This window comes from Aptenodytes forsteri, unplaced genomic scaffold (genome assembly GCF_000699145.1).
Source record: "Aptenodytes forsteri isolate BGI_AS27 unplaced genomic scaffold, ASM69914v1 Scaffold154, whole genome shotgun sequence".
In the NCBI taxonomy this organism is placed as follows: domain Eukaryota; kingdom Metazoa; phylum Chordata; class Aves; order Sphenisciformes; family Spheniscidae; genus Aptenodytes; species Aptenodytes forsteri.
Window position 1 is genome coordinate 1,384,806 of NW_008794083.1, and position 14,115 is coordinate 1,398,920.

At 37.7% G+C, this 14,115-nt stretch overlaps 1 protein-coding gene across 1 annotated transcript in view; it reads right to left on the reverse strand.

Annotated features, from left to right (window-relative positions):
• CUNH9orf3 (chromosome unknown C9orf3 homolog) overlaps positions 1–14,115 on the reverse strand; it is a 200,152-nt gene that overhangs the window by 87,785 nt on the left and 98,252 nt on the right. The window lies entirely within an intron of this gene.

Consider the following 14,115-nt stretch of genomic DNA (forward strand, 5'->3'; position numbering starts at 1 on the left):
GGGGGGGCCGCTGCTCGGGGACTGGCTGGGCATTGGTTGGCGGGTGGTGAGCAATTGTACTGTGCATCACTTGTTTTGTATAGTCGTCTTCTTATTGTTATTATTATTACTATTTTATTTCAATTATTAAACTGTTCTTATCTCAACCCACAAGTTTTCTCACTTTTACTCTTCTGATTCTCTCCCCCATCCCACCGTGGTGGGGGGAGAGTGAGCGAGCGGCTGCGTGGTGCTCAGTTGCCAGCTGAGGTTAAACCATGACAACACTGATTTTCAGACCTGCAGACCCTGAGGCTGATTTGGGATGAAAATCCCTGAACACACAAACACACTGTGTGTTAAAACTCAGTGGTAGCTCCTGTTTTCCTGTTGGTAGCCGTACAGCAGTGAAGGAAACTCAACAGGAATTGTTATGGACTTTTTATAATGGCAATATACCTTGTGGAGCCAACACCTGGGGTTCCATGGTGCTGGCTGCTGTGCACATCATAACTTGAACACTCGTCTACTGTAAGATAATTGCACTGCAGCATATGATAAGAGCCAAGATGCCCACACAGACAGCCTGCAGAGGAAAGAAAGCAGCGAGAGAAACAGGGTGGGCCTAACAAGCTGTGGTCACAGCACACGGGCTGTGCAGTCAACCGTTAACTCTACTTATTGATGCTTCAGTAAGATTTAGCTCATGACCAGACTAGGAAATTTTGCTGTGAAAATTGGGAGCGGGAGAGAGAGCAGGGAAGAGAGAGGGGCAAGAGGAAAAGAGGAAGGGAGGAGGCAAAGGGAGGGAGGGGAGAAAAGATGTTTTTCAGAACATTTGGCCTCGTACTGTATTCTTCCATACTCCAAAAGGAAGGAGCTTACTTACACTACATAAAAGGGTGATGGCACACCCAACTTAAAGGGAGAATGACTGCATCACCCTCCATCAACAGTCCTGTTTGCTGTCCATGTGACACTGACTGTCATAATTTCTGTTGTGAGGGGATTCAAGTAAGAGATTAATCCCTCCTCCATGTCCTTCTTTACTTGGGACCTGTCATACTTGAATCCCCTCACAACAGAAATTAAGAGATTAGTCCCTCCTCCATGTCCTTCTTTACTTGGGAAGACTTTCTTTCAGGGACTGGTAATGGAGCTGTCCTATGTAACATTTAGATTGCGAACAAGCATTTATACATGTCAAAGCATGCTAGGATCCTTCATTCTTGCAGCAGCAGGATTAAATATAACTGAATTTTGAAATAGGGGGGAGGAGGTAGCACTTTCTACCAATTGGGTGAAGGCAGGCCCAATATCCTGGTAAATAACTTAGGCAATGATTTACACCAGCTATTCCTTCAGTCAGACCAGATCCCAAGCATACAATGAACTTTCAGGATTGTACACAGCCTAGAAAACAATAGGATATTTGTGCAACAGACAATTGTTTCATTTTAAATTGAAACAGAAACTGGTTTTAAATTGTTCAGGCTGTGATGGCTACTGATGATATTTCATAACTCAGTGAAACATTATAATCATGCACTTCTTCACACAAGTTGTCTGTAACTTCAGCTGGTCTGTGCTACTCTAATGCGAAAACATTCAATATTGATAAACTAAGAAGGTTGTTTTACCTAAGGTGAACACTGAATCAGTGCCGTTTTGTTGGCTTGCCAGCAGTCCTCAGAAAAAAAAAAAAATTGAAAATGGAGGAATAAAAATATTTACTGTAAATGAATTTCAGAAGAGCTTCTGCACAGCAGAGGAAATTGATAACTAATGCAGTCGAGTAATTTTCCAGCCTCTCATTTCTAGAGATTTTATTTTCCTCTCAATTACTGAATTTTACACCACGTATACACATGCACATTTATATATTCAGATCTATGTGGACAGCAAACGCACAGAAAAGTATAAAGATTTTACCATCATGTCATGCTTTCTCCTAGAGGATGTAGCTAACTCCACCCATCTACAAATTGCAGTTTTGTAGCTTTCTACACCTTCCCATGTCACATGAAACAAAAAATGTACTCCCCCCACTAGTTTCGTTCTATGGTACTAGAAGGATACTGCCTACTTTTTAAGGCTGATGCCATCACCTCTGTGATATTAGTGAAGGATAGTGTAAAGCAACTACAATAAAATGCAAGATAAATAACTCTTTTCCTACCACACAGAAGATATACAGGAAAAAATGAACACCAGTTTAAGTCGGAAAATTAACTTACTTGGAAACTGAGACTATGGTGTACCTTCAGAACAGTCTGTGTGACCTGAAAACTGCTTCAGCAGAAGAGACCTGGCTTCCAATCTTTTGTAAAAAGGTTCAGAAAATGAAAATACGTAAAAGTATTTTATCCACTAGCTCAGAAGATGATTAATAATGGCTTGAAATATTTGACTGTATTCCCCAAGGACAACAATTGCAAGGATTTTAAAACACTACCGTTATCAGAATTTGGCAGAGAGACTAAGGAGACAGTGGGCTACAATTAAAAATGGCAAGATGGCTCGTGCATCCACATTGCAAGAAGCAGCATATCAGCAGCAGATCAAAATTACTGAAAAAGAAATCCAGCCCAGAATGTGCTCCTGTAAGAACAGCAAGTCCTCCAACTGATTTTGTGCAGTTTTCATGGGGACAGCTTTATTCACTGAAATGGAAAATCAAGTTGTTCTGACATTATCTGTATTTTAGGAAAGATAGTAATTTGTATTGATAACATAAATCCAAATGTTCTAATTCCTCCAAGAGTCTCTGTGGTGGTGTAAACACACTCTTTTCAGATCAGTAAGCTGTGTCTGATGTTCTTCAATGTAACAGCCCTACAGAGACATTATGTTCAAGTCAAACTTGCCCCTCCTGAAAATATCTCTACCTCCAAGAGACAAAAACGTGTTGAAACAGTGACTTTGAGGATGTACTTTCAGTACACTGCAACATGACTTTCAAATACTGTGGCTGGAATATTTTTTCAAAGGGGTAATGCAAATACATCCTTCATATCCACGTTAGCAACCCTGCCTTGTAGAGAAAGTACCTAGGTAAAGATGAATCACTGTACTCACCTATTTAGTTCAAGTTCAGATTCATAATCTGATAAAGAAAGTATCTCTGACCACATGACCACAGGATCTCTAAATAATATGCTTATTAATTATTACTAAATAATAGTATGTAACATATAATGTTATATAATTTATGTATCATATTGCATTATGTTACCTATATTATAATATTTTTAGAGTATGCTAAAATGCTCATTTTTTTTCCCTCCTGATTTCAGCAGGTGCTCTCACTACTATACAGGTGCCTCCCTCAAACAACTGGAAAAGTAGATTATTGGTTTTATATTTAGGCCTTTCTGCTTGAGAAGTATTCCCATGTGCTGCGAACTTTCAATACAGTCCAGACTGCAAATTACAGCACCTTCCTGTATAAGTACCAAGATAATATTTAAAAGATCACAGAATCATAAAATCATTTAGGTTGGAAAAGACCTTTAAGATCACCAAGTGCAACTGTAAACCTAACACTGCCAAGTCCACCACTAAACCATGTCCCGAAGTGCCACATCTACACGTCTTTTAAATACCTCCAGGGACGGTGACTCAACCACTTCCCTGGGCAGCCTGTTCCAACGCTTGACAACCCTTTCAGTGAATATAAAAGATGTAACACTTTAATACAATCATGTATGGAAATAAGACCTCAGATTTCAGGTTGGCCCTGCACTCTGCTCTGTCAATTTAAAAGTAATTTGAATCCAGACATTTTGAACCCAGAGAACAAAAACTAGGGCTCAAGTTTCTTTGACATAAGAGAATCCTCTTTAAAATTCACTTTGGCTCCGTCCAACACCAAGATCTTGGTAGGCAGTGGATAGCTGCTGGCTGGTCAAACTACACAGGCCTTTGAAAGCCCTTTGTTGTGGTTTTTTTAGTTTTGTTTTGTTTTTTTTTAATTACAGAGGAAAACAAAGAAAAACATGCCTGAACATGGATACTGGACAGTTCTGCACCACTGGTGTGAAAAGCAGTGTTTTTCTTCCTTTTCCAGTATAAAGAGACTCAAAGAAAATAAGGCAGACTATTTCTTGAAGAAATAAAATACATCTTTCAGAGGTACTGACCTCTGAGTCTTACTGATCCCTTGAAGCAATCAAAAATCCTTCCAATAGCTCTAGTAAAGAAACATATTCAAGGCAAAAGTCCATTAGCCCTCTGGCCATGAAATACTGTTAGCCTATATGCTAACGATAATAACCGTAAGCTGAACCATGACCTTTACTGCTCATTTTTGTATTGACCAATAGCTTTGTCAGCCAATAGACTTTTCAGACCTATCTTTCTCCAGACATCTTCATTTCGGCATTTAAATTTCACTGTGGGCTGAGAAAGGAGTAGATAGAATAGTTAAAGTATCCTGTAAAAACATCCCTTTCTTATGGAGATGGAATGAGTTTTAGAAGAATCACTTACTTCCTCCATGATTAAACAGAAGGTGATCATCATCTACATCTTCAGTCTGACCATGAAGCGCTGCTATATGAAAAGCGGATGACTGAAGGTAATACAAATCGTGAAAGATCTTGACATTGCTTATATCAACTTTTGTGGAAGACAGCGAACTGATGGAGATGGAATGAAGACCATTATACAAATTTTGTTACCATCTACTCTCTAGAAGTACTTCAGCAGCTCAGTGTTTTTGCAGAATGTGTGAAAAAAGCATTGGGCTCAAAAGCAAGAGCTTCCATCCCCAGCTCTGGCCAGCTGGGAACATAACAGCAGGATCTGAACCCCCAGGATCACTTTGAGTTTCTGACTGGACCACTGCATGAATCAGCAGGCCACAGTTTTTTGCGTCAGCATTACAAAGGGCTACATGGACTTCAGACACATGGTATGTGTTTATACACATGATGAAATACGTCTTCCCCACATATTCATTCCTTCCAATCACAAACATGTCTTTCTAAAAGAAAACAGGGAAATTTTCCAGGAAGTAAAATGTGTGTTTCTTTTAAAAACCCTGGACCATTGGGGAGGGAAGGTGGCAACTTGTTCCCGTCACATGAAATTTTTACCTCAGCTTCATGCCCAACTCTCTATCCTCCTGCACTAAAAAGATCATAGAATCATAGAATAGTTTGGGTTGGAAGGGACCTCTAAAGTCACCTAGTCCAACCCCCCTGCCGTGGGCAGGGACATCTTCAACTAGATCAGGTTGCTCAGAGCGCCGTCCAACCTGACCTTGAATGTTTCCAGGGATGGGGCAGCCACCACCTCTCTGGGCAACAGGTTTCAGTGCTTCACCACCCTCAGTGTAAAAAATGTCTCCCTTCTATCTAGTCTAAATCTACCCCCCTTTAGTTTAAAGCCATTCCCCCTTGTCCTGTCGCAACAGACCCTGCTGAAAAGTCTCTGCCGTCATTTTTTATAAGCCCCCTTTAAGTACTGATAGGCTGCAATAAGGTCTCCCCGAAGCCTTCTCTTCTCTAGGCTGAACAACCTATTATTTCCTAAAGTAGCATTTGACTTCTCATTATTTTATATCATGTGTCCAATGCACTAAAACTACTTATAAGGGACTCTAAACTGGAGAGATTTCAGCCATTTTGAAGGTTACTCTTTCTGAATTAATACAGAAAAACTGTTTTCTTGCAAGGTAGCGCAGAAAGTATTTTAAACCTCTACGGATTGTTTCCACTGGGTAAAGAAAACAATGGGCAGGCTAAAAATTAATTGGTTGCTAACTTCTCTGCTTTTCTTAGGATGTTTTTACAAGCAATGGATTAAAATCAATGTTTATTGGTATGCAAGCCCAGCTGTGTCCTTATTAGGTAAGTCTCAGTGCAACATTTCAGTGTAAAAGAGGTCCTGTCCTCCCTCTCTTCGCTATGTTTCCACCCCCTGCACATGTAGGTGGGAGAGTGGGAGCTTGGGAATGTGAACTTGATCCAGCATTGATCAGCCAGGCAGCAAACTGTTACTGTTCTTTAGATACCAAACATAACTCCTTTCTAGTAGGGATAAGCTCGGTCATTCTGCACATAACACAGCTTTTGTTTTCAGCAATGTAATTAATAGGAAAAGGGAACCAGAACGACTGCTTGAGATTTATTAAACTTAAAAGAGATTCTAATGAACAAACGTGTGGAATCCAGTCCACAGTTATTTCAGAAATTGAACATTTGTTCCAAGTGCACTTCAACTTCTTGAACAAGCTATTACTCATGCAGATTTATTCTACTACTACTACTGCACATCTGAGCTGGACACATACAATACTGAAAGGTAGCTTGAAGAAAAACAGAAAGATGTTTGTGAAAATCTGGCTTTTGACTGGAGAAGCAAGCCGATTTTTTAGCACGTCATTAAACTAAATCCAGTGAAGTACCCTCCTCAGCCTTAAGGCAGACTCACGGTCCCAGCTGAGAATCTCATGAGCATTTTTTTCTGAATTATTCAATTAATGGCTAAATTAAGACTCCTAAAACTCTGTTTAACTTCACTTTTAGAAATTAGAACAACAGAGGCACTGGAATGTTATGGCCAATACTTTTCAAATCTAACATTTAAAAATTAACATCTACATTCAACCTAGACACCAAGTTACTCAGCACTATGTGGCTGTCTAAACTGAGGCAGCACTTTTTTCCAATTTTAGAATGCGATCACACAATAATTTGTAACAATGCTGTTCTGATCTTCACTGTCTATGTTTTTCTCCTAAAATCAGCAATCACATGCAATGCAGAAGAAACTTACCCCAAACCCTCCAAAACTATAACAATACTAAGCCATGCCTGAATTTGAAGAGTTCTGAAATAAATTTGGGTCCTTCTGACATTTAATGATGTATCATTTTATATATGCGATTTTCTTGAATTTTTGAACTATTCAACAAACAAAAATATACCACTGTTGTATCTCGTTTAGCAGTATCTTAAGTACAATTTATAGGAATGGCTGAATAAATTACAAGGCCATTTTATGCCAATAACCTTCTTTAGAATAACACAGGATCTATTTAAATAATAGCAGACCTTACAACTTATTTGATAGTTTGCCCCAAACAAAATACCAAATTCTCTGTGTACTTTGATCAATCTAGAAAGACTTTCAGAGGGATAGTCTTTATCTAAAACATCTTTCAAAGAGTTAACAACATAGAGAGAAAGTCTGTCTGTGCAGTCTGTCTTGATTTGTTTCTCTTCATGATTCATCTGACATTTATGCACGCTACAGTACTATACACATTGCTTGATTACATTTTTATATTTTCCAAATCCCATCTTCTAAGAAAATGCGATGCAATGTTGACAGTACAACTGCTAATTTCAGAAAAAAACACAGCACTAATGGTTTGTATTCAAAAACTTTTTTCTTATCGTGCTTGTTATCATTAGAGAATCCATTCATCAATTTATATTGTTGACCTATGCTAATTTAAATTTTTAAGGACTTTGGAAAGATCTTTTCATCTTCCAATCTGCAAGCTTGCTAATATCAAAACAATACCATTCTTCTTGAGGGGAAGTGCCTGTTCTTCAAAGTATGCTTTCCACATACAAGAAGAAGTACTTATCTTAAAGTAGCAGTTATGCTTTCTTCAGATTATTTCTCAAATATCAACTCATTAGAAGTCAACTCTCAATCAGTTATATTCTCAGCATTGATGTTAAAATACAGACAAAAATCTCAATGTTCAGATAAAAAAAATCAAAAGGTAAGTAGCAAACTTCAGTATTTAAGCAGCAGTATGCTATTCTTGTGACTAATACTTAATACTAACTTTGAAATTAATCTAACAGAGTCACTATTAAACTCTATTAAATTAAGAAAATAAATACGTAAGAAAATTATACCCCTTCATAGCCCCTTCCCAATTTTTTCCCCAAATCACAAGCTTGAATGAGATCTTCCTACTTAACAGGTCATTCTCACTGCCAGTGCCTACAAATTTACTGTATCTCAACAAACAATAAGGATTTCATTTGTTTACTGTCTCAATGTTGCCATCCACCAACATGCAGTTACTATGTACCTCCAGACAGAAACATAGCAAGATAAGGCATGACTAGCAATGACAAGAAATATCAAGTGTTAACAAACCCAACCCTTAAGTTACACTCTGATCCAATGAGAGTGATTTTTTTGCTGAAAAATTTTCTAGTACTCTCTACAAAAGTTGGGTGAACAACTGCTAAAGATAATACGGAAGTTTAGTAAGAGAGTTTAGTAATTCTTTTAAAAAATACTTGAATGTGGTTGGTTTGTTAGTAATTGACCATAACCACTACACTGCGATGCATTCTTTGTAGAGCTATCCCTTCATCTGTATTTTTGTCTTAGTAAAAGGAAACAGGAAATCTATAAAGCTTATAACTGGGGCAAAAGCCAGGAACCTTCTTAACAACAAACTGCTTTATCAGAAATCATATTAAGTACTTGAGCATACTTGAATGTGGTTGGTTTGTTAGTAATTGACCATAACCACTACACTGCGATGCATTCTTTGTAGAGCTATCCCTTCATCTGTATTTTTGTCTTAGTAAAAGGAAACAGGAAATCTATAAAGCTTATAACTGGGGCAAAAGCCAGGAACCTTCTTAACAACAAACTGCTTTATCAGAAATCATATTAAGTACTTGAGCTGCTGCTGTAACATCCTCCTAAAATTTATGAAACTACAGAAATACGTTAGTTGCATCAATTTAGAACACTTTATAAATTATATTTCAGTTCAAACTTTTTAATAGTTTTGCTATGAGTTTCCTTTCCAATCCATTTCTTCTTCAAGTAAGACAGTCCAGGAGCCAGTCATATACAAACAAAACCAGAAATACTATGAATAAATGAATATTCACCACTGGAAGATTTCTTTCGACTGTGTATTTCCAGAAACGTAGATGATTTACAAATAACATTAGTAGATGTAGCTCAAACTACTGCTTTACCACAGTAACAAAAAGCAGTGCAGCGAGGAAAAAATATGAATTCTTTTTAAATGACAAAATTATTAGTATTGTAACAGGAGGCTGTACTCCAACATTCATTCAGAATTAGAAAGCATGGAGTAGTATTCTCGCAACACACACTATAAGCTGTACATACTCTGAAATACCTGCTGGCAGTACCTACTTTCATCAGGAAATACTGTTTAAGGTAGAACAGTGAATAAGAATTAAGCTTTAACAGGAGGATAAAGTAGCAAAAGGGACTACGAGAAGGATACAGCAGTGCTATCACCTCTTGCAATTTTTTCATAATTTTGAGGGGATATTCGGTGTGTTTATCCTAGTGCCTGCAGCTATGTGATCACATAAGACTTGTAGATTACACTGAAGGATCTGTTGGAACTAAAAATCATGAAGGAGCAGGCCAACTACTCTCTTTTTTTCTTTTCCCCCCTTTTCTTTTAACTCAGGAATGAATCTGGAGAAGATTGTTTTCATCACACAAGGTACCAAATGAAATACACACCCAAGGAACATTCAAGATAGCAAGTTTACCAGTAAATAATAGTATGTTATGAAACAATGCAGTTTCAGAGGAAAAAGAAAAGATGGTGAAACTGGAATGAGTTAAAAAACATATATGTAGGAGTCTATGAGATGCAGAGACTACCTAATGTTTATTGGTCTACTTCTCAATTAAACAGTATACAACGCAGTTCAAAATGGGGAAAGATTTTAAGCATATTTTGAAAAGGTTAATTATCTAGGGTAGAAAAAGAAATTCAGGTAAGAGTAAGTGGGCAATATAACACAAAGACAAGTTTGTGCAGAACTGAGAAAATATTCCTCAAGAAGCATATGGTCTTTTAGTCTTAAACTTTAATTAAACATTACATAGACTGAAAGACACAATAGAAACTGTACTTAAGAGAACAAATCATCAGCAGCAGTGATTAAGTGGACTTAAGTGATTTCATAGGTGTTTTCCAGCTCTAAATGCTGTTTTGTTCTTCTGATTCTACTCCTTGCCAGCTTAACTCATTTACTAAAGTTAGTGGTGTTAAGTCATTACTACTTGCACATGATGAAAAATTGCTATAATCCCCTGGTGAGTCACCTCTGAGACAGAAGTACATGATGAAGGTTGCTTGATTTGATAAAAGTTATTTTCAACAACGCAATATGCTTCACCTTATTTAACACCACCGCGATGTGTTCCCAGAAAAAAGTCCTCATGAAAGCTTGTATTTCAGAAATGCCTGCTTTTCATCTCTTATGTTCCTTATTGTTTTGTGTGTGAGAAAACCTTCCTGCACAGCAAGCCTGGAGACAACCACACTGTGCTGTGGCACTCCTCCATGTAAGAAAGAGTTGGCCAGGCATTACCACACACCCTTTTTATAAGATTAACCTTTAATGCTTTAGAAAATACCAAATTTGGAAGTGTAACTTGGCACACAGAATTATTTTTTCATGGCAACAGGCCAAATTCTGTTTTTATTTATCAGTATGACTCCCTTAAGTTATTCTTGATTACTCCTGGTATATACATGAGCCTGGAAACTGGCCCAATATTTAGAAAAGACCAAATGACTCTTCCACGCGTGAAATGGTAACAGAAAATGACAAATATTAAAGTTTCAATAGTTATAATTTTCAAGTACAAAGGGAGATATATATATATATATATGTGGTTCCCTGGACAGAGTTGGAGACAGGATTTGGGATGGTAAACGTAACAAAACACTGGGAAAGGAGTACAGGATCTTCAGTTAGACAAATGCCATGACATATCACTGGCATAAAGAATACAAAATGCTAATTCCTCTACTGTTAGGGAGATGGTAAGTAATGTTGCTTCAGCAGTCTGGGGAGTGGAAAGTATTTACCCTCATCCATTTTTTGTACAAGTACCCTTCCAGTGTCCTTAAGCTAGACACTGTTTTGAAGACAGTGAACTGAGGGGTGGGCTAACAACTCTGTTTTTAAGTGACCATGTTGTTATCAAATTTTAGAGAGTACCAGTTGTGTACAGCTGATAGATTTGGATATAACCACAGAAGAAAATTCTTAAAAACACTTTGGTAGCTAATGCTGTAAATGAACCACAAGTGGTGAATTTTCTTTATAGTCAATGGATGATGTGAATTTCCTGAGCAAAACCCACCAAAATATAAAAATAAAAGATGACATGAAAACAACCACAGCCACTATAAAATATAAAAAAGGGTAAGTAATTGCTTCAGCAGTCTGGGGAGTGGAAAGTATTTACCCTCATCCATTTTTTGTACAAGTACCCTTCCAGTGTCCTTAAGCTAGACACTGTTTTGAAGACAGTGAACTGAGGGGTGGGCTAACAACTCTGTTTTTAAGTGACCATGTTGTTATCAAATTTTAGAGAGTACCAGTTGTGTACAGCTGATAGATTTGGATATAACCACAGAAGAAAATTCTTAAAAACACTTTGGTAGCTAATGCTGTAAATGAACCACAAGTGGTGAATTTTCTTTATAGTCAATGGATGATGTGAATTTCCTGAGCAAAACCCACCAAAATATAAAAATAAAAGATGACATGAAAACAACCACAGCCACTACCAAATATAAAAAAGCTCATATGGGAGAGATCTAAAGGAACCATGTTCTGACTTGATTTTCCGCATGGACAGCATGATGCATATTTCCCAATCCCATTACAAAAGATAGTCTCCCCAGTAAGGAAGTTTCCTCTCCAAATGCAGTGAAGTCTTAGCTATATTTGTAAATTTAAAATGTTTAAATTCTCAATTAAGTTTTTCTCATAGTTATCTACTAAACCACTAAGAAATGCATTTTGTCCCTCTAAGAGTAGGTGCTGCAGGATTAAGAGTGACTTTAACTATTATGCTACAGGAGTCTATAGTCCAGTCAGTAAATAAGGGTGATAAACAGCTGCTTTTCAGTTGCTCCAGTACTCAAGAAAGGTAGTCAACTGCTATGGATGCTCTGTACCTCATACTGCCCACACTGCTTGACTGGCTGGCTCAGCCGTATGACTTCACCCAAAGGAGCTGACAGAAACCTTCCTCTACACACACCCTAGTCCACTCACCTGGCAACCCATATGAGAGAGAAAAACCAGTTCTGTGGCATTCCCGGGCTGCTATTTATGATGCAGGTAGTTCACCTGCATATAAGAAAGTGGTCTATGTGCCTTCACGTAGACTCATCATGTTAGCCAAGTTAATAGTTTGCTGAAATAAAGATAATCTAAATACTTTTTAAGGGGGTTTCAATATCAGCTCCTGTACAGCACACGAGTAGATTTATAGTTCTGTAGTCAGTAAATACAGTCATATTTAGATTATAGATACTAACGTTTTGAGAGCTACTAAACAACCTCTACAGTCTTGCTTTCTGGAATAAGGGCTCCCCAAATGGTTTAATAAAGCACAAAGGAAACAAGATTTCCTACTCACTGAATGACAACTCCAGTTCTTTCAATAAAGTGGAAACTAGTTCCCACAAGAGCATGAGAAGTGCTCAAGGTAACAAGGGTAAACCATCAAAAAGGTTATTGAGGGAAGAGAGAGACAGAGGGAAGAGATCAGCGTGCTGACTCTCAGAAGAAGCAGAATACTAAATCAGCACCATTCCTATTGACGTTGTTTTTACAAAAGAGCCAAACGATCAGGGAAACCTCTTTGGTCTTTAAAGAAAATTTACAACAATTTACAAGCCTCCTGGATGTGGAAATATTTTTGCTACATGCTTTGCTTACACAACCAATAGGTACTTGCAGGGTATAATGAAACTACTCACTATTCATTCTGAACAACTTAGAGTACACACTCAGGAAAACAGAGTTCAGTTTTCACATTAATCAAAACCATTTTCAATTCTTTAGTCTGCTCCCGTCTTTCGTACTTGTGATTTTAGAGTTGATTGTGAGACACTAATAAGGCACATCCTCAAAGAGATACGTGTAAGTAAAATGCCAGAAAACTCCTTCATTTCAGACAGCCAGGTCAGCATCTTACAACTACAGCTGTGCAACATCAGTTTCTCCCCTATACTTGAAGCAGCTGTCCTACAATGTATTGAATTTTCTATCGGGAACAAAACTTTGATCAAAACATAGCATTAAAATCAAGGTCCTTTTTCAAGAAATGACTGAACATCAAGATGTATGATGTCTGATGTATGATTACTATCCCTTCCTTTCCTCCCTTTCAATTAAAGCTAATTTTATTTTCAGTAATTCTACAGCAAAAAACAAACTCCACCTTGATTTTATAGCATCTTCAAATATTACTCTTTGAACATTTTGATGTCAGGGCAAAACTTCCCAAAGAGCCTTCTACAGCATACAGAGAACAATGGACATGCACACCTCTAAAGCTGTCAAGGGAAGAGCTCAACCCCAGCGTTTGGGTACAGCTCAGGTTTAGTGACCACTGCTTATCGTTTTGAGCCCTCCAGCTATTTTGAGAATTCCACGTGCGAACATGCCCACTCCTCAGAACCTCAGTCATGCTGCCTAAGTACCTTCACTTTTGCACATACAAACCAGGACTTACCATTCTAACTCTTCAAAGTTTTTTTTAAAATGCTAATGCAAAGTGCAAACAATTGCAAGCACTAGGTAAGATAAACCCCAAGCAACTTAGGGGATGCCAGCTTAGGGGAAATCAGTTAAAATTGAGCCCCCAGTGTGTAATAAAACCAAACATTGTATAAAACTGGGTTTTAGGAAGATTTATACAGAGATATCTTTCTTCAGCTAATCCCAGTTTTGGACCTAAACGAATAAGCAAAGCCTTCACATAGCACTGACACAACTAAGCATTTTCAGTTCACAGAATTTAAAACGTTAGTATTAAAAGCTTTTAGTATTAAAAGCAGAAAATAATGCTCAGTCTCAACTGCAACAGAGCTGGAACACTAATGAAATATGTTACTCATGCAGCAGATTCTTGAGCAAGTCACAATATTCACCAAATATCAAAGTACAAATAGTTTAACATTTAGTTACTGCTGTCAGTATGGCTCTCAAGTAATTCATACACTGACAACTGTAAACAATGCTCCTTATATTTAGCAGAGTCCACCACTATACTGTAAAGCATACTTCCATGTGACTACAATATTGAGCAAGAGGACAAGTTTTGTAAGATTTGCCC